This window comes from Triticum aestivum, unplaced genomic scaffold (assembly GCF_018294505.1).
Source record: "Triticum aestivum cultivar Chinese Spring unplaced genomic scaffold, IWGSC CS RefSeq v2.1 scaffold49063, whole genome shotgun sequence".
NCBI lineage: Eukaryota > Viridiplantae > Streptophyta > Magnoliopsida > Poales > Poaceae > Triticum > Triticum aestivum.
The window spans coordinates 1-1264 of NW_025277620.1; the positions used below are offsets into that span (position 1 = coordinate 1).

The 1264-nt window shown below is 39.2% G+C and overlaps 1 long non-coding RNA gene across 1 annotated transcript; it reads right to left on the reverse strand.

The window, feature by feature from the left end:
• Nucleotide 1: 1 nt before the first annotated feature.
• LOC123178389 (uncharacterized) lies at nucleotides 2-1263 on the reverse strand. The gene is made up of 3 exons (XR_006489537.1): nucleotides 1139-1263; nucleotides 677-884; nucleotides 2-49 (listed from the first exon to the last, which is right to left on the reverse strand). It is a non-coding gene; the product is annotated as an uncharacterized lncRNA (long non-coding RNA).
• Nucleotide 1264: the final 1 nt, after the last annotated feature.

Here is a 1264-nt window from a genome sequence, read left to right on the forward strand (position 1 = left end):
ATCAGGTCCCCATCAGCGCGTCCGTCCATGGACGATTTCGATCCCCTCCCTGACCAGATAGCAATTAGTATAGTGCTCAAAAATAAAATGAAATCAAATCAGGCTTAGATGCATCCTTCTAGAACTAGAAGCAGGACTACAATAGTAACTGCCTGGCACAACTTATTTCAAACTCTTTTAAGCTACCTACCTGAATGGTACCCACAAACAAAGAGGCCATCTTCATGACATATATAGTCTAATGGAGGCACTTTTGTGTTCAAAATAAAATAAAATCTCTAAACAATATAATAGACATTAATTTTGATCCAAGCACGGCTGGATGATAGTCTTCTAACAACATTTCCTATTTAAAATATGCCAGGAGTAATTAGAATCAAATCTCAGTACATACACCTCTAATCTGGATTACTAATGTGTGGTCAAACAATCCGAATCTAATACCCAAAACTATATTTAGTCGAAACAATGTGAATCCAAACAATCTGGCCAATTAACGTGTACAGAACAATGTGAATCCAAGAGCAGGCTAATCTGAATCCAAGCAGAGTCAAACATTGATGAACCTGTCCTCATGTATACGAGAGGAGGAAGAATTGCAAATCCCAGGGCTGGATGTGATGAAGAAACAGAACATACAGATTAAGATATTAGATGAACTCAAGAAAAGGGGTACCTTTGCTTTGCTTGAGGGCCGGCCATGAAGATGAAGGGGTCTCCTCTTGGTGTTGATGAAGCGCGCCATGACGAGTCCCTCTGATGAACCCATCCATCAGAGAAGCGGTTGCCGACGCAGGGAGATAGGTCAGTCAAAGCAGCGATGCATAGGGTACGTAGCCTGCGGTTCTCGGCCCCATCGTCGGAGACAAGCTACATTTGCAATCCTGCAGGTATGTCGAAACACACGAATGATTAAATTTGTCCTACGCAACACATCACATTAATTTTGAATTAACTATAATAATAATGCCTTGATGTACATTAAAAATGCTATCAAGTTTCAGCTCCAGGTCAAGTTTATGTGATTGTAAAGTTAAAATCAAGCTCCACTTTTTATAGACTGAGATTGGTTTAAGTTCACCTAGGATTTTATTAGCTCATGAAAGAACGATAGCAGTGAAAGTATTACGATACTAACGGTAACAAGAACAATAGTATGTCCAGACTCTTTCTTTCATCAAACTTGACTTTAAACTGCAGAAGCATTCTTTTGTATAGTTGATGCTTTGGGATCTTATAAGGAAGCTACATCATTTCTCTAAAA